The following is a 19,743-nucleotide window of genomic DNA, read 5'->3' on the forward strand; positions in this document are numbered from 1 at the left end:
TTGTGTTGCTGTCAATTTCTCCCTTTGTGTCTCTTAATAATTGTTTTATATATTTTGGTGCTCCTATGTTAGATGCATATATATTAATATTTGTTATGTCTTCTTGATGAATTGACCCCTTTATCATTATATCCTGTCCATCTTTGTCTCTTGTTATCTTTTATGGCTTGAAGTCTACTTTGTCTGATATGAGTATGGCTACACCGGCTTTCTTTTGGCTGCCATTTGCTTGGAGTATCATCTTCCGTCTCTTCACTTTGAGTCTATGTCTTTAGAGCTGAGGTGTGTCTGCTGGAGGAAGTATATACTTGGGTCTTGTTTTTTTTGTTTGTTTGTTTGTTTTTTTTGCGGTACGCGGGCCTCTCACTGTTGTGGTCTCTCCCGTTGCGGAGCACAGGCTCCGGACGCGCAGGCTCAGCGGCCATGGCTCATGGGCCCAGCCGCTCCGCGGCATGTGGGATCTTCCCGGACCGGGGCACGAACCTGTGTCCCCTGCATCGGCAGGCGGACTCTCAACCACTGCGCCACCAGGGAAGCCCATGGGTCTTGTTTTTTAATGTAGCCAGCCATTTTGTGTCTTTTGACTGGTAAATTCAATCCAATCATTGAGGTGATTATTGATAGATGAGGACTTAGTACTGCAGTTTTATCATTTGTTTTCTGGTTGCACTATAGCTCCATTGCTTCTCTTTCCTTGTTTTTATGTCTGTCATTTTGAGTTGGTGATTTTCTAAAATGTCTTCCTCCATTTCCTCTTTTTTTATGTTTTGTGTCTCTGTTCTAGATTTAGGTTTATGGTAACCATGAGCTTTGTATAAAACTTCTCGTAGATAAAACAGTCCTTTTCTGCTAATAGCATCTTATCTTCATTTATCTATGTGGGTTCTGCTCTTTTCATCTTCCCCTTTTGTGTTTTAGTTATCTCAAATTGTTCTTTTTTATACTGTGAGTTTGTTACCAAACTGAAGTAGCTATAGTTATTTTCTTCTGCTTTTTCCCCCCATTAGCCTTTACGTGATAAAGAGTTGCAATTTTCTGACTCTGCGTGTCTATTTATCACCTTACTCAAAGTTTTACATATTTTGCCTTTTTGTTTCTGCTAGAAGAGCTCCTTTCAACATTTCTTGTAAGACAGGTGTAGTGTTGATGAACTCCCTCAGCTTTGTTTGTCTGGGAAAGTCTTTATTTCTCCTTCATATAAGAATGATAACTCTGCTGGGTAGAGTATTCTTGGCTGACAGTTTGTAATCTTTCAGTGTGTTGAGAATGTCATTCCATTCTCTCCTGGCCTATAGCATTTCTGCTGAGAAATCTACCGATAGCCTACTGGGGGTTCCTTTGTAGGTTAACCTTCTTTTTATCCTGGCTGCCTTTAAAATTCTTTCTTTCTCACTGACTTTTGATAGTTTTAATATACTGTATTTTGGAGGTCTTTTATGTTGAGGTAATTAGGTGTTTTCTTAGCTTCATGAACTTGTATATCCAGTTCCTTCCCCAGATTTGAGAAGTTCTCAGCTATTATTTCTTTAAATAAACTCTCTCCTCTCCTTTCACTCTCTTCTCCTTCTGGAATACCTGTTACCTTAATCTTCCCCTTCCCAGAAGAGTCAGATAACTCTCATAGAATTTTCTCATCTTTTTATATCTTATTTCTTCCCTCTTCTACTCGTATCATTTCTGTCTATCTATCTTCAAGCTCACTAATTCTCTCTTCCATCTTGTCTGATCTGTTTCCGATGCTTTCTAATGTATTCTTCATCGTGTTTATTGCCTTCTACAGCTCCAGAATTTCTGTTTAGTCCTTTTTAGAGTTTCAGTCTCTTTGGTGAGGTATTCCTTCTGTTCCTTAATTTTATTTCTGAGCTCATTTTACTGCCTTTCTGAGTTTTCTTGTAGCTTGTTGAGATTTTTTGTGACAGCTATTTTAAATTCTCTATCAGTTAGATTGAAATATTCTGTGGTTTTAAGTTTGGTTTCTAAAGCATTGTCATTTTCTCTTTGTTGCACAGTGTTACTATGGTTCTTCATGGTGCTTGATAAGCCAGCACATGTGAAGTAGGGGACACCTTTCTACTCCATTCTAACTATTCAACAGGTCAGAAATTAGAGGCCTTTCTTTTGTCGTCCAGTAGGTGGCGACATATCACAAGTTTTTAGTTTCGCTTACCTGCGCTGCCTTTGGATATATTTGAAAGTCAGCATTTTCCACTCTTCACTGCCTCTGTCAGAGGTGTCACCCCTTACCCTCATTATTGCTTCTTGTGCCTCCAGGGTCATTGGTGCCTTGCAGCTGTTGGTGTCAATGGTACTGCTGCCTGGAGCACTGGGATGGTGGGCTTTTCCACCATGTGCAGCATCCCCTGAGTTGCATCAGGAGCGGGCCAGCCAGGAGCACGCAGGCACCTCTGCCATGTCCAGGGTTGTAAGATTTGTGGGCTCCACTGCTACAGGTGGAATGAGCAGGGAGCCAGAGTTGTGGGTACCTCCATGGCTGGAGGGACGGGGGTCCCAGGCCCTACTGCTGCTGCTGCCTGGTTACCTGTGGCCGTGGGCACTGCTGTGACCAGGGGGCTGGCGTTGTGTGCATTCCCTCCTCCGCTGGCCAGGTTTTCTGGGGCCGTGGGCTCAGCTGCCGCAGCTGGAGGACCAGAATTGCGGGCACTGCCTCTGCTATTGCACCTGTACCACCTCTTGTCTGTGTTCCAGTCCATCCTCCTTTAGATGCACAGAAATGTGCAATCGTCTGGCACCCTGGTGTGCTGGGTAGAGGCACCTTTGTTGAGCTGTGGATGTTCTACAGATTAAAGGGGAGACACAAAGAGAGTAGCTCACTGCGCCATGATGCTATGACCCCCCAGCTTTACGGTTTGCTGTTATAAGCAATGTCATGAGAAATATTCTCGTGCATGAAGCTCTTCGTATTTACCTGCTTACTTTCTTAGAATACATTAACAGGTGAAATTGTATTGCCGCCTATTAAAGATTATTCTAAACTTCTATTATATTTAATGACTGTATCTATAACATTGCATTAGTATGTCTGCATCAAGCTTATTTACTGCTTATTTGATAAAAATCCTTCCAAAGTTTTTGGAGAGGCCACTTACCAGCTATTTTGGGAGTAACTGAAATACTTTCAAAAGTATTTTGTAAGTTAATTATTAGTATAATAATGCTCAATAGTAATTATTAATATTACTTATTTTATGTTATAGCCTATCTATTTGTGTTATTTTATTAATAAACAATAATACTAAAATTATACAACTGCCATATGTTAATTTCACATTCCAGTGAACATGGTACTATAAGGAGAGGCATAATGTATGTGAATAAGCAGCATGTAATTGTGGAATTATAGGGTGAGAAGTGGTGACAGGCACACATCTTATTTTGCCCAAAACAGGCTGGTGTTTATGCCTATTCTGGAGTCTCTGCTATTATGCTCCCTTTCATTCTCAGAATTGTACTGTTAAACAACAACTCATGTGGCCATCCTACTTGTGAGTAAATTAACCATGTCCCACACCTTCGAAAACATGTCCTTAATCTATCCATCAATACTGTCGTTTCTTTGTCTTCAGAAGAGCTAAGATAGAACACATTGTAATTTATCTCGTTAATTAATTCAGTTTTCTGTGTTACAGCTCAAGTACAATCAGTTACTCCTTTATGCCTTACACAGGTCTGTCAGTTTAAGGCTGCTTTGCATATCATTCTTTCTTGCTTTTAGAGGCTCGTCACCATCTTCTGCCTCTACATTTGATCCAGGCAGAAGGATGGCAGTGCATGCCCTTCCCTCCCAGATTGCACTGGAGAGCAAAGGAGGTGCATAAACATTCTTCAGAGAACTTGAGCCATTACCAGGACAGTTCTCAGATTAGTGATGCTTATGCATTCTAATGACTCATATTAGAAAAATAAAAATGATTTTTTTAAAGAATTCTATATAAAAGCAATTTATCCTTTCACATTTTCTATGATCATTCCCCAAGTAAAGTCAGATAAGGTAAATTTGTTCTACTCTGCTGCAGACAAATGAAAGGAAGACCATCTTCATAACCTTTGTTTGTTAACCTTGGACTAAATAAAATCTCCAACCATTTCTTCATCACCAATACAAGCTGCTATTAGCCTGCAAGAAGTGTCACTTAATGTTTTTAACATGTTTAAAAGCAAAATAATGTCTTTTTGAAATGCTTGGTAGGAAATTCCGCAAGAACAACGTTCTCTATAATTAACCACACTGGTGAGTTAAAGGCCTTTGGCTTTTCCTCAGAATACCTCACCACCCAACATCGTCCAAGTCAATTAACAGACATAATGCTCGCTTCCTTGCCGGTCTTACTGCCTAATTAGAACTGCATGTGTTGGTTTGCATCAAAGCCATTTCACCTTGGCTCACTCACCAGTTATTCTGTTAGCATTTCCCATAGGCTGGCTCTTGATTTCCATTCCTTTCCTCTTCATGCCAGATAACTTCTTCACAGAGGGAGTGAGACGGTGAAGCATGGTCTCATTTCATTGTAATTATGGAATGTCCCAGTTAGAGCCAAAGAGAGTGGAAATTTCACACTAATTCCAGCACATCTCCGGCATTAGAAATTGATCACTGAGTGACTAAATTACAAGTGCCAGGGAAGCCATCAGTGGGAACTTCTGCCCCCCCGCAGCCTTGACATCCCTACAGCTGTCCTTTCCCCGGCAGCCATTTTCGATGGCCTTTCTAACCACAGTCATCAACAGTGGGGAACCCTCAATAACATCTTATGCTTTTAGAAAAATTTTAACATGAGTTGGAAACATAAATATTTGGATTTTCTCAGGATAAAGCATTTTAAGTGTTTGGGTTCTATATTTGAGCTGGGGTCTCTTTGAAAACATATCCCAATGCTAGTTGTAAATTGTGACCTCACAAAGAAGACCTTAGAGGGGAAAATTACTAAATACAGCTAAATTCTTTAAATTATGAATTTCCAAAGATGTGTCAGAAGCAGCGACTTTTCTTTAGGATCTTATTTTTTAATATAAAATATCAAACTCCTAGTAACGAAGTTCTTAGTTATTTTGTTCCATGGACCCCTTTGGCCCCTTTGGCAGTTTGATAAAAACTTTAGACATTATCTTTGAACAATATTTTCTGAAGGCATAGGATTAAACACATAAAATTGAAAAGAAATCCAGTTATCAAAATAATAAAATTAAGTTTGTGATTTGGCATTTGTGCTTCTTTACCGATGCATTAAAATGACACTTCAATAAATTTAAGTATAGGAAAGTTAAAAGTAAATCTTACTGCTTAGGCCTTTCTCACCTTCTGAGATGGCCCACACTGTCTGTGGAATGTGTTTCTCTCTAAATAAATCCACTGCTTACCTATCACTTTGTCTCCCACTGAATTCTTTCTGCAATGAGACATCAAGAACCTGAGCTTCATTAAGTCCTGAAACCAGGTAATACATCCAAGAAAGAGTCATCCACTGAGTTTTTCCCCCTCATTCATCTCCCTTCATCCAAACTGAGGAAAAGAGACAGCCACCTGGCAAAGGTCTAGTCCAAGTTTCCTTTGAAATGTTCTCCTGAAGCTCCTCTGGTTCCCCAGCATTCCTGTTAGAAGATAAGCCGTCTCCTGCTAGAGAGGCGTTTGGAAGAAAGAAAGTAGAAAAGAGGTTTGAGACTGGATTCCTACTTCTCCACGAGTCACAAAATGGAATCCCCAGCCGTGGAGTCTGGAATTTTCATTTAATGAGAAGACTTGTGACGCCCTTCTAAGATATTGGCATAGGGTGCCACCAACCCAGGATGATGCAAGACCATGAGCTGTTCCAGTACTTTCGGATGCCAGAGATGGTTGACTTCCGGCAGTACGTGTGCACCCTTCCAACCAACACACTCATGGGTTCGTGGCGCTCACCACCTTCTGGTACGCCATGCAACTGCAGGCCCTGAAGCCACCATGCGACCTGGCCATGCAGTCAGTGGAGGTGGCAGGCAGTGACGGAGATCCGTGCTCCTGGACAGTGACAAGCCCTTGGTGTATTTCTACGATGACATCAGAATGTTATATGAAGGCTTCCAGAGGGGCATGCAGGTGTCAAATAACGGCCCTTGTTTAGGCTCTCTGAAACCAGACCAACCCTATGAATGGCTTTCATATAAAAAGGTTGCAGAAATGTCAGAGTGTGTGGGCTCGGCACTGATCCACAAGGGCTTCAAGGTAGCCCCAGATCAGTTCATCAGCCTCTTTTCTCAGAACAGACCTAAGTGGGTGATCATTGAACAGGGATGCTTTACTTATTCGATGGTGATCGTTCCCCTCTACGATACCCTCGGAACTGAAGCAGTCACCTTCATCATCAACAAAGCTGAACTCTCTCTGGTTTTTGTGGGCAAGCCAGAGAAGGCCAGCCTCTTATTAGAAGCTGTAGAAAATAAATTAACAGCATGCCTTAAAACTATTGTTCTCATGGGCTCCTACGGCAGTGATGGGTCGGAACGAGGCAAGAAGTGCGGGGTGGAGATCATCGCATGAAGGCGATGGAGGACCTGGGAAGAGCCCACAGACGGAAGCCCAAGCCTCCAGCACCTGAAGATGTTGCAATAATTTGCTTCACAAGTGGAACTACAGGCAACCCCAAAGGAGCACTGATCACCCATCGAAATGCAGTCAGCGATCGTTCAGCATTTATGAAAAGGACAGAGTACATTCATTACTTCCTCAGATGATACTTTGATCTCTTTCTTGCCTCTCGCCCACGTGTTTGAAAAAGTTGTAGAGTGTGTGATGCTGTGTCACGGAGCTAAAATAGGATTTTTCCAAGGAGATATCAGGTTGCTTACGGATGATCTCAAGGCATTTCCACCCACCATCTTCCCTGTGGTCCCCAGACTGCTGAACTGGATGTTTGACTGCCTTTTTCCTCAGGCAAACAGCATGCTGAAGCGATGGCTGTTGGACTTTGCCTCCAAGAGGAAAGAAGCCAAGTTTCGCGGTGGCATCATTAGAAACAACGGCCTGTGGGATAAGTTGACCATCCATAAAATAAGAGTCGAGCCTGGGAGGAAAAGGGAGGCTGATGATCACAGGAGCAGCGCCCGTGTCCGCCACGTGCTGACCTTCCTGAGAGCCTCGCTGGGCTGCCAGTTCTACGAAGGCTACGGACAGACTGAGTGCACCGCCGGGTGCTGCCTGACTGTGCCTGGGGACTGGACCACAGGCCATGTGGTGCCCCAATGCCTTGCAACATTGTAAAGCTTGTCGATGTGGAAGAAATGAATTACATGGCTGCCAAGGGCGCGGGCAAGGTGTGTGTGCAAGGGGCTAATGTATTTCAAGACTACTTAAAGGACCCAGAAAACACAGCAGAAGCTCTGGATAAAGATGGCTGGTTGCACACAGGGGACATTGGAAAGTGGTTATCAAATGGCACCTTGAAGATCATCAACAGGAAAAAGCACATCTTTAAAGTGGCACAAGGCGAGTACATAGCTCTGGAGAAAAGAGAAAACATCTACCAGTGAAGTGAACCCGTCGCTCAGGTGTTTGTCCGTGGAGAGAACTTGCAGGCATTTCTCATAGTAATTGTGGTACCAGACATTGAGATGCTAGGCCCCTGGGCCCAGAAGAGAGGCTTTGAAGGCTCCTTTGAAGAAATGTGCAGAAACAAGGATGTCAAAAAAGCTATTCTAGAAGACATGGTGAGACTTGGGAAGGATTCTGGCCTAAAACCATTTGAACAGGTCCTTTGACCTGTCTCCACCCTGAATTATTCTCTGTCAACAACTGCCTTCTGACCCCAACAATGAAGGCTAAAAGGCCAGAGCTTTGGAATTATTTCAGGTCACAGATCCTTGAACTTTGTTCCACCATCAAAATCTAATGCAAGGAAGGAAGCTGGGAAGAGGCCACACGCCTCCGCGGTCTTCTCCCGCCCGTGGCCTCAGTGGGTAGTTTTGACAACAGCAAGTAGAGAAGGAGCGTCTTTGTCTACCTCGTGCGTTCAGATTCTCGTCACAGGAAGCTTAGAGGGAATGGAACACTGCCTTATGGTCACGTCGCATTGCAGACCGTGTTCACGGTGATACACAATTTCCAAAATGAGCCTTAAAAAAATTGTAAAGGGGAAACTATAAATGTGCTAAGTTATTTACGACTTCCTCAGTTTAAAAGGAGGGTGAAAACTTGTCTCTCTGTTTTGCTAACCAAGTGGTTAGCACTTTGCTATTTCTGAGATGTCTGCTACTTGCTGCAAATTCTGCAGGTGTCTGCTGCTCCGAAGAGTACCGTGCACTGGAGGGAACCGTGCCTTATAAACAAGAACTGCCCCAGCTGCAGGAGGTCACAAGTGGACCAGAGGTTTTTTTTTTTTTGATCCCTGCCACCTTCCCTTCCCCATCTCACACCACCCTTCTGATTAACCCCTGTTATTCCTGTCGGAGCAGAAGGTTCTCAGTGAAGTGGAGGACAGACCTAGCTCAGAACAACGCAGGTAAAGATGGATGGCTGCTCGCCACTGCCGGTGGATTCTGGTGCCCACAGAGCAGTATATTCTCTGACCCTCTTCTCCAGACCCGATTCCCTCCCTCCATCCCTTCCCAGGGGTTATTTAAAAATCTGTCTTAGACTCTGCAGTGAAGACAAGCATTTCAACAAGGAAACAATTACCTGGATCAACCATGTTCAACTGTGACACCTGAATAACTGTACACTTTACCTTCACTGAACCCGTCGCTCTGTCTGTGATGGTTTTGGAGGGGTTTTTTTTAAACATCTTTATTGGAGTATAATTGTTTTACAGGGTTGTGCTAGTTTCTGCTGTATAACAAAGTGAATCAGCTATATGTATATATATATCCCCATATCCCCTCCCTCCTGCGTCTCCCTCCCACCCTCTCCCTCCCAACCCTACAGGTGGTCGCAAAGCACCGAGCTGATCTACCTGTGCCATGCAGCTGCTTCCCACTAGCCATCTATTTTACATTTGGTAGTGTATATATGTCAATGCTCGCCCACCTCGTCCGAGCCCACCCTTCCCCCTCCCCATGTCCCCAAGACCTCTCTCCACATCTGTGACTTTATTCCTGTCCTGCCTCTAGGTTCATTAGAACCTTTTTTTTCTTTTAGATTCCATATATATGTGTTAGCATACATATGTGTTTCACTTTCTGACTTCACCCTGTATGACAGACTCTAGGTCCATCCACCTCACTAAAAATAACTCAATTTCATTTCTTTTTATGGCTGAGTAATATTCCGTTGTATATATGTACCACATCTTCTTTATCCATTCATCTGTCGATGGACACTTAGGTTGCTTCTGTGTCCTGGCTATTGTAATTAGAGCTGCAATGAACATTGTGATACATGACTCTTTTTGAATTATGGTTTTCTCAGGGTATATGCCCAGTAGTGGGATTGCTGGGTCGTATGGTACTTCTATTTTTAGGCTTTTAAGGAACGTCCATACTGTTCTCCACAGTGGCTTTATCAATTTACATTCCCACCAAAAGTGTAAGAGGGTTCCCTTTTCTCCACACCCTCTCCAGCATTTGCTCTTTGTATATTTTTTGATGATGGCCATTCTGACCGGTATGAGGAGATACCTCATTCTAGCTTTGATTTGCAGTTCTTTAATGATTAATGATGTTGAGCATCCTTTCATGTGTTTGTTGGCAATCTGTATATCTTCTTTGGAGAAATGTCTGTTTAGGTCTTCTGCCCATTTTTGGATTGAGCTGTTTGTTTTTTGATACTGAGCTGCATGAGCTGCTTGTAAATTTTGGAGATTAATCCTTTGTCAGTTGCTTCATTTGAAAATACTTTCTCCCATTCTGAGGGTTGTCTTTTCTTTTTTATGGTTTCCTTTGCTTTGCGAAAGCTTTTAAGTTTCATTAGGTCCCATTTGTTTATTTTTGTTTTTATTTCCATTTCTCTAGGAGGTGGGTCAAAAAGGATCTTGCTGTGATTTATGTCGTAGAGTGTTCAGCCTATGTTTTCCTCTAAGAGTTTTATAGTGTCTGGCCTTAAATTTAGGTCTTTAATCCATTTTGAGTTAATTTTTGTGTATGGTGTTAGGAATTGTTCTAATTTCATTCTTTTACATGTAGCTGACCAGTTTTCCCAGCACCACTTATTGAAGACACTGTCTTTTCTCCATTGTGTACTCTTGCCTCCTTTATCAAAGATAAGGTGACCATATGTATGTGGGTTTATCTCTGGGCTTTCTATCCTATGCCATTGATCTATATATCTGTTTCTGTGCCAGTACCGTGCTGTCTTGATTACAGTAGCTTTGTAGTATAGTCTGAAGTCCAGGAGCCTGATTCCTCCAGCTCCGTTTTTCTTTCTCAATATTGCTTTGGCTATTCGGGGTCTTTTGTGTTTCCATACAAATTGTGAGATTTTTCATTCTAGTTCTGTGAAAAATGCCAGTGGTAGTTTGCTAGGGATTGCATTGATTCCGTAGATTGATTTGGGTAGTATAGTCATTTTCACAATCTTCATTCTTCTAATCCAAGAACATGGTATATCTCTCCATCTGTTTGTAACCTCTTTAATTTCTTTCATCAGTGCCATAGTTTTCTGCATACAGGTCTTTTGTCTCCTTACGTAGGTTTATTCCTAGGCATTTTATTCTTTTTGCTGCAATGGTAAATGGGAGTGTTTTCTTAATTTCTCTTCCAGATTTTTCGTCATTAGTGTATAGGAATGCAAGAGATTTCTGTGTGTTAATTTTGTATCCTACTACTCTACCAAATTCATTGATTAGGCTCTAGTAGTTTTCTAATAGCATCTTTAGCATTCTCTATGTATAGTATCATGTCATCTGCAAACAGTGACAGTTTTACTACTTCTTTTCTGATTTGGATTCCTTTTATTTCTTTTTCTTCTCTGATTGCTGTGGCTAAAACTTCCAAAACTATGCTGAATAATAGTGGTGAGAGTGGGCAACCTTGTCTTGTTCCTGATCTTAGACAAAATGGTTTCAATTTTCCACCATTGAGAATGATGTTGGCTGTGGATTTGTCATATATGGCCTTTATTATGTTCAGGTAGTTTCCCTCTATGCCTACTTTCTGGAGGGTTTTTATCATAAATGGGTGTTGAATTTTGTCAAAAGCTTTTTCTGCATCTATTGAGATTATCATATGGTTTTTATCTTTCAGTTTTTTAATATGGTGTATCACATTGATTGATTTGCGTATATTGAAGAATCCTTGCATTCCTGGGATAAACCCCACTTGATCATGATGTATGATCCTTTTAATGTGCTGTTGGATTCTGTTTGCTAGTATTTTGTTGAGGATTTTTGCATCTATGTTCATCAGAGATACTGACCTGTAGTTTTCTTTTTCTGTGACGTCTCTGTCTGGTTTTGGTATCATGGTGATGGTGGCCTCATGGAATGAGCTTGGGAGTGTTCCTCCCTCTGCTATATTTTGGAAGAGTTTGAGAAGGATAGGTGTTAGCTCTTCTCTAAATGTTTGATAGAACTTGCCTGTGAAGCCATCTGGTCCTGGGCTTTTGTTTGTTGGAAGATTTTTAACCACAGTTTCAATTTCAGTGCTTGTAATTGGTCTGTTTATATTTTCTATTTCTTCCTGGTTCAGTCTCGGAAGGTTGTGATTTTCTAAGAATTTGTCCATTTCTTCCAGGTTGTCCAATTTATTGGCATATAGCTGCTTGTACTAATCTCTCATGGTCCTTTGTATTTCTGCCGTGTCAGTTGTTACTTCTTTTTCATTGCTAATTCTGTTGATTTGAGTCTTCTCCCTTTTTTTCTTTTTGAGTCTGGCTAATGGTTTATCAATTTTGTTTATCTTCTCAAAGAACCAGCTTTTAGTTTTATTGATCTTTGCTATTGTTCCTTTCATTCCTTTTTCATTTATTTCTGATCTGATCTTTATAATTTCTTTCCTTCTGCTAACTTTGGGGGGTTTTTTGTTCTTTCTCTAATTGCTTTAGGTGTAAGGTTAGGTTGTTTATTGAGATGATTCTTGTTTCTTGAGGTAGGACTGTATTGCTATAAACTTCCCTTAGAACTGCTTTTGCTGCATCCCATGGGTTTGGGGTTGTCGTGTTTTCATTGTCATTTGTTTCTAGGTATTTTTTTGATTTCCTCTTTGATTTCTTCAGCTATCTCTTGGTTATTTAGTAGTGTATTGTTTAGCCTCCATGTGTTTGTATTTTTCGATGCCTAACTGTACCTAGGCATCTTTTTAATTTGTGTAATATTTAGATAAGTACTTATCTCTATGCCTTTCCTGGTACTTCTATTGTCACGTACCCTATACACGACTTCTAACATCTGTGTATCCCCTTGTTTATATCAAGTGCTCCACCTAACAAGCAGACAAACTGAGCAAACGAATTCTGAGGGGCTTCCCTGGTGGCGCAGTGGTTGAGAGTCCGCCTGCTGATGCACGGGACATGGGTTCGTGCCCCGGTCCGGGAAGATCCCACATGCCGCGGAGTGGAGGGGCCCGTGAGCCATGGCCGCTGGGCCTGCGCGTCCGGAGCCTGTGCTCTGCAGCAGGAGAGGCCACAACAGTGAGAGGCCCGCGTACCGCAAAAAAAAAAAAAAAAGAATTCTGAAGCAAGAGAAGATATTATCTGCCTCAGGCTACAGTCTATGGGTACAAGAGATATTAAGCTGGTTTGGAACAAAAATCATTGATTATTTCAAGAATGCCAACTTTGGGATGCAAAACATATTCTACGTGTTTTATTGCTACCATTCTCTAGAGCATCAGAGTAATATTTGCCAGCTACAGAATGTTTTAGCAGCAATTCTCAACTAATTCAGCTTATTTTTCAGCAAGTCAGCCTCTACTAATGACATATTAAATTTTGATTCTCTTTTTATATGATTACCCTGGGGAGACATTCAAAGTAGACCTTTTAATAAGAGTTAGCTCTACTGCCGATAGAACATCATGGTGTCATTTCACTTGAGAGGATATTTTTCCAGAAAGACACACCTTAATGGCTGGTCAAACATACTAACCACCTTATCTTTGCTTTGGGCCATAGAACTAATTTAGATAGTCATTAGCTTCTAGGTAATGGAAGAGCATGTGCTACAATATTAACTGAATACCAAATCAGGCCCTGACATACCTCCCCCTGTGGTTATCTCTGCAGAAAAACACCAGCTTACAAACCAGAGAGAGCTGGAAATTGGATCTTTACCAGACATTGTGATTAGAATTCAAAGAATGCTGTAGAGGTAAATGGTGAAATATAAATAACTTCAGGCCCACTTTTGATCTGATCCCTCTAGATAGACTAGCCTTCGATTATACTACAGATGCAACTATCGTGCAAAGATGAAGAAAATGGTTAGGTCCTTACAGTAGGTGTACCTACCTCACTGCAGCCTTGATGCTGGTGACAGCTCTTCCTACCCCAGCCTCCATGGTACCCGTCTCATTTACCTGTCCTTTGCCCCCTTTCAATCGCATCTTCACAGACTACCTCCCAAACCCGTCTACTACCCTCCCTTAAACTTCTGGTGTTTGCAAGGGGACCATCTCTGGTCCTTCCCTCTTCTGAGATCAAGTCCTCCTTTGGACCGTCTCATTTATTTCTTTGATTCTGAGCCCCGTCTATGGTTGATGTGCCCCAAGTCTGTCTCTAGAGAGACCAGTCTCTGGAGCCTCAGGACGATACTTTACATTGCCTGCTGGGTACCTCCTCTTGGAATTCTCATAAGCACGTCAAATGCAAAATATCCATATTTGAACTCATTTTTCCACCTCTTCCGTCACCCACATGCAAACCTGCTCTCCCTCCTCTTATCTCAGTTCTCTGCAGTGAGGGGCACGTGTGATGACCCATAGGCATATTCCAGACTCTTCTCCCCAGTCGCTGATTGATTCCAGCCAGTAAATGTTCCTTATCTCCATCCCCTTGCCCGTTAACTCAGGATCCCCCTATCCTTTGCCTGAACTCCTGTAACAACCTACTCTCTTCCTCCCACAGTGTGTTCCTCACTCTTCAACCCTTTATATCAGTACCATACACATATGATCACAACACGTGCCATGGAGTGGTTCCTGATAGGCTAAACATCTAAGCCCCTGGGCATGGTCTAGTCTGTTTTCTGGGCCCTCTCCCCTCTGGTGGCCCCATCTCCCACCCCTTCTCCCCTTTACCCTTCCTCTCATCTTCTGCAATACCTTGTACTTAACTCACATTGGACCATTTCCAGCTCTGGATCTCACCGTGTTCTCTCAGACTCCCAGACCTCGGCATAGACTGCTCCTTCCTCTGAGCCACTGGTCAGCAAAACTCTTTCTCCTTCTCTGAGGACAAATTTGACCTTCGGTTCTGCTCCTGGGAGACCTGACGAAGACGGAATGTTTATTGAGTTAATAGTCAGCAAGTGCCGTAAATGACTCCTGGTTGGCACATTGCATCGTGACAGCTTGAAACTGTGAATGAGCCATAAATGCCCAGGGGAGAAGCCATAGGCTGTGGACTTCCCTGGAAGTCATGCTCTTTGAGGTAGACGTTTCACATTCTATAGCTTGAAGTTATGTCCATGGAACTCTTACCAACACACTTGGGACTTAGAGCTTCTATCCAGGTTCTTGACCTCACTCACCATCCTGATCCTGTTCCCCAAACCTGAGGGGTCACTGGGGTTCGAAGAAATGTTCTCTGACGCTCCCTGCTAGCATGCTGTTTCCTGTCCTATATCCTTCTAAGTGAATCCAGTGCCAGGTGTAGCCTATTATAACCTTGTGAATCTAAACATCTCGTCGGGCCTGTGACCACCCGGGGGAGGGGGGGATTGCACCACCTTTTCCCATTATTCTCAAATAATGGGTAACTCATTCTTCAAAATCTTGGTCGGAGTCCCTCTCGCCTATAAACACACAGTGCCCATAAAGCCCTCCTCACCCGGACGTAAGTAATTCTTTCATTGCAACCCCTGTAATTTCATAAAATAGCACAGATCACAGTTTTATCATAAACTTCAGTTATATTACCTTCAAATCCGTCTTCCAATGTGAGTGGAAAATTTCTTGAGGACAGAATCGATTGTTGCTCGTACTCGCTCCTGCCGTTCCTGCTGTGCCTGCTACACCTGACGGGCACACAGTAAAAGCTGGAAGACTGGGTGGGTGAATGGTTGAATTGAGGAAAGAGGGGTATGTGATTTGGTGGATAAATGTGTCCCTCACAAGAAGTCAATGGCCATTCTCCTGTCTAAACAGAATAGTGTCAGTAGCACTGAGAAACCTGCTTTCAGTGTAATTATTTCTGCTGACCCAATTCTGCACCTGAAACCTCCCATTAGGGGGTAAGTCACTGAAAGCCCTTGTTCAGCTAGCTGCAAAGGGGAAGGAGGCAAAGATAAAACTAACCATAACCATTGTAATTGTAGACAAAGGTGCCACATTCGCTGGTTTCCTAGAACCCTGAAGAAATCTACCTATTATAAGTAGAAAGTTCCAAACAGAAGTGAGAAAATTGGAGAAAAAATCTTCTTTGTGAGGGAGTTCCAGGACAGGCAAGCATGGAACTCTGAGAGTCCGGGATCAAGCCGTCCCTGTGCCCTGCAGGCTGGAAGTTCCAGGCATTTCTATAAACAGATCAGGTGTTCAGGAAATTCCTTCCTAGTCACAACTTCACTTAGAACCAGCACCCTGGCCTCCACCAGTAAGAACTGTCGGCTATGTTTGTAGTCAGACCCTTCATTTATTCCAACAAGGGCATAGTTTGGATCTTCTCCAAAAAAACAAACAACAAAAAATTAAAACCAAACACTATATGCTAGAATTAATAGTCACCTCAAGTACATTTCTGAGAATGTTCTCGTGATTGGGGGAGAGAATTTGGCATTTCCTGTAATTTGGAGACTGGCAGGAAGAGAACTTCACAGACACAGCTACTGTCATTGGGGTTCCAGTGTCATTAACCGAGGCAGAAATCTTAACTGTGGTGCACCAGCCACCCGGGGAGAGAGCAGACGCCTCACATCTGGAAGTAGCCTCCCTTGGTCCCAGGCCCCTACCAGGGCCCAGCCTTGCAGGCGACACTATCTGAGCGAGGGAGGTGCTTGCCAGCTCTAGAAGGCTCAGCCCCCTCGCTCCTGGGCCTGTCGGTGGTGGTTCTTGTTTTCAACCCTGACCCTGCTTCAGATGGTTGCCGGGGGTTGAGGTTATCCAAATAATGATCTTTACTGTAGCTTTAAAAAGACACCACAGCGGCTTTTGGTGATTGTAAGCACTTCACTCTAAATGTGTAAAGCACATTTAGATCTAAGCACTAACCCTGTGTGACCCTGTGGGTCATACTAACCCTGTGTTCCATCCTTTCCCCCCAATTTATGAATTTCTGGCAGCCTTTCTCCTTTGACGAGCTTTCCTGCACACTGTCTACCGCACTACAGACAGTGCAGAGCCCGGCAGACGTGGAGTTACTGTCACGGTGAACACGAAGCTAATAACTTTAGTGCCCATGGGTCTGTGGAAGAAGAAAACAAACGTATATTTTCAGCATAACCTTTGTGCTTAGTCGTGGAAATGTTTTTGTGCCTTGGAAATGCTCCTTTGCTATTAAATCAAGAGCATTAAATCAAGAGCATCTTCATTTCAATAGAGGAGGGGAATGATTGATGTGTTCGCATTACTGAGCATTGGTCTAAACACTGGCTCTGCAGTAAACAGCGTGCAGACATTTTAGGAGACAGGGAGCCAGTAGGAGGTGGACAGACCACCGCCTCCTTCTCGGCTGGGGTCCTGGCACGGGGATAACGCGCTCCCAGGTTCGCATCCGCTGTGCTGATGACTGATCACTTCGGGCACACCAGCCGCCCGATGAAAGTGCTTGACAATTCCTTCTACTTAATAATTAAAATTTCGATCATATTCTCCAATAATGACCATGATTAAAGAATGACAACACGTTTTTAAAATCTGTAAGTGGCGTAAGAGACACCCAACCTTCTTCAGATAGAAAAACAGCTGCCCTGAGATTTATTTCTGTTCTGTCCCCAAAGCTTTCCTTAAAGGGGTCTGCCCTATTTAAGCAAAGGACATCTGAATGTCTGAAAGCTAAGTTTCTCTCTTTCTTCTTCTCAGCATTCTTATAACAGACGGTGGGATTCTATTTTCCTCTCCGGAGTTTCGAGCATCCCTAGTAATTCAGAAGGTAGTCATTTTCTCCATGATATTCAGCATGTGTCACACAATAGCTGCAACCTTTGAGATACCAAATCGCTTTTTTTGCAGGTCTTTTGATTATTATCATTCTCTTTCCAAACAGCTACAAAGGAAGGACAAAAGAAGACTGTCTTTTTAAAAAAAACACCTTTGTATGAGGTTGTCTACAAAGTGTTAGCTCCCTCATCGTGCAGGTTTAAATAGTATGATAAAGCACATATGGAATTGGTGGTTTTCAATCTCTGTATTTTCAGAACCAATCTCTCCTCTAGAAACGATTTGTACCTACCAGTAGATTTTTATATTCCTTGATTGTGCCCTCTGCCCTTTGGGGGGCTTTATGTAATTCATCTTCAGCCCTTAGATTACAGAGCATTCGTTAATTCATCCATCCATCCATCAATCCATACCTACATTTGGCAATCATTATAGCACCATTGTTCTGGACACTCTGTGTAGATATAAACATGAATCTTGAATCATTTGTGTGAAACCCATGTACCCTTTAAGAATACAGTTGTGTCATCAAAGGGCCATTGGAAGTGGTGAATCCTATTTGAATACTAACATTGTTGATTCCTTTGACATTTTTGGTAGAAATTATTAGAGCTCTGTGTTCGGCGGAGATGCCTTGAGAATTGGTGTTAATAAAGGGTCACATACGTGCACCCCACATCCTTTGCTCTTTGACCGCCTTATGAGGCAGGTCTAGGTCGGTGTACTCAAACCCAAATGTTTTTTTCTTTCTGGGAGGTATAATGTCTTGCCTTTGACCCTGTTCCCATTCAGGCAGGATTAAAGCTGATGAAGTGGGAGAACGGAGGAGCCCTTCACTTCCCCTAGAGGTCAATGTTTTCCTTAGAAAATGTTTTCTGAAATATTAATGTTGAAAGAAACTAGGAACACACATTGGCAAACTAGAAAAACGTTCAGTGTTTGTGTCTCTGTTGTACGTTGCTATGTATTAAATTCCATGTGTTCATCTGTTTCTCTTCACCTAATATTTCTAGAGCTTCTGTAAGGGGCCTGATGTGACTCAGCAGAACTGTGCCTACGCACGTGGGCCTCTCTAAGCAGGACGAGTAGGAATTTTTCAGTCGAAACTTGTCTCCTCATTAGGTGGCAGTTACCGGGCAGATGTAAAGAGCAAGTCATTCATTCAACAAATAATCGAGTGTCCACTATGTGCTGGGCATCACGCTAGGCGCTTAGAACATGTAGGACTGAACCAAACTGACAAAGGCCATGCTCTCAAGAAGTCAGAATTAGCGTTGTGGACACTAAATGAACACTTTTATTATACATCACAGCAAAGAAGGGTAACACACTTTTAGTTCTTCACTTCGATAAATAGAAAATAAGAGATTAATCTTTCTCTCCAAAGTCGAACTCAACAACCAATTGCTAAGTTAATGAATTTTCATTGCTAATATTACGTGTTGCAGCTACTAGTGTTCCCAGAAAAGGTAATCCTGAAGTTTGCTCTTTGGGACTTGGGAGAAAGAAGAAAAGGAAGGAAGGAAGGAGGAAGGGAGGGAGGGAGGGAAGAAAATAAAGGAAAAAGGAAACCACTGTGTTTTAGTCAGGGTTCTCCAGGGTTCTCTTTATTTTAAGGGATTCGCCTACATGGCTGTGGGGACCACAAGTCTGAATTCTGTAGAGCAGGCCAGCAGGATGGAAACTTGGCATGAGCCAGTGTTACAGCCTTAAGGCAGACTTTCTTCTTCCCAGGAAACTTCAATTAATGTCTTTCAACTGGATGTGGTTCGGCCATATTATACCCATATTATTGAGAGAATGCCCTTTACTTAAAGTCAACTGATTGTAGCTCTTAACCCCATCTATAAAATAGCTGCAGAGCAACACCTACAGTAGTGTTTGATTAAATAACTAGTACTCTAGCACACACGTACATGCATGCACACACACACACAGTTTATGAGAATTTCTATAGCATAATGGTTAAGAGTAAGGAATCACTCACAGACACACACACACACACACACACACACACACACACACACAGCGTATGAGAATTTCTATAGTAAAATGGTTAAGAGTAAACACTCATCAAATGAATGAACTTAGAATTTGTTACTGAATTATCAAAGTCATGAGCAATATCAAAATTTAATTAGACACTTTTTAATATCTGAAAAATGTTCATGGTCCCATAAAAAATATGACAGATACACGATTTTATTAAGTCTAAAGATCTTGAGATAGAAATATATTTACATCTTAAGAACACAATAGTGCAAAATTTTGTCAAGTGATTTAGCCAACTGGGTGGAAACATTATATATAATATATAGCATATGTGTGTGTGTGTGTGTGTGTGTGTGTGTGTGTATCTTGGATCTAAGGTCAAGAACTCCATGACCACCTCCTTTGAGTTGGAATCATCACCATGACAACTATAAATAGGATTCAGTTGGTCCCACATGGGTCGCCACGAAGAATCTAGTCAATGCTCCAGCTAAAATTTCTGTTTACAATGCAACCTCAAGCAAGCTGGCTATCCCCAAAATTATATGGGAGCATAACCTAAAATAACTGTGTGGGATG

General features: G+C 42.3%; 1 protein-coding gene and 1 pseudogene across 11 annotated transcripts in view; both read left to right on the forward strand.

Annotated features, from left to right (window-relative positions):
- LOC113606908 (1-acyl-sn-glycerol-3-phosphate acyltransferase delta) overlaps window positions 1-19,743 on the forward strand; it is a 1,415,842-nt gene that overhangs the window by 1,151,971 nt on the left and 244,128 nt on the right. The window lies entirely within an intron of this gene.
- LOC113606974 (long-chain-fatty-acid--CoA ligase 1 pseudogene) lies at window positions 5,806-8,776 on the forward strand (annotated as a pseudogene).

The sequence above is a fragment of the Aethalodelphis obliquidens genome, unplaced genomic scaffold, assembly GCF_003676395.1.
Source record: "Aethalodelphis obliquidens isolate GAN/ISIS:26980383/991018 unplaced genomic scaffold, ASM367639v1 scaffold3, whole genome shotgun sequence".
In the NCBI taxonomy this organism is placed as follows: domain Eukaryota; kingdom Metazoa; phylum Chordata; class Mammalia; order Artiodactyla; family Delphinidae; genus Aethalodelphis; species Aethalodelphis obliquidens.